This window comes from Triticum aestivum, chromosome 4A (assembly GCF_018294505.1).
Source record: "Triticum aestivum cultivar Chinese Spring chromosome 4A, IWGSC CS RefSeq v2.1, whole genome shotgun sequence".
Lineage (NCBI taxonomy): Eukaryota > Viridiplantae > Streptophyta > Magnoliopsida > Poales > Poaceae > Triticum > Triticum aestivum.
The window spans coordinates 445,467,730-445,467,950 of record NC_057803.1 but is presented as its reverse complement, the minus strand read 5'-3'; positions in this window follow the sequence as shown (position 1 = coordinate 445,467,950).

Genomic DNA, 221 nt, shown 5'->3' with positions numbered 1-221 from the left:
GCCTAAGTTTCAAAAATCCTACCGAGTGATGAGCAAACCTCACACTCGGGGGCTTAGCTGCAGTCCAGTGCTCGCCTAAGTTTCAAAAATCCTACCGAGTGATGAGAAAACCTCACACTCGGGGGCTTAGCTGCAGCCCAGTGCTCGCCTAAGTTTCAAAACTCCTATCGAGTGATGAGCACCTCACACTCGGGGGCTTAGCTGCAGTCGAGTACTCACCT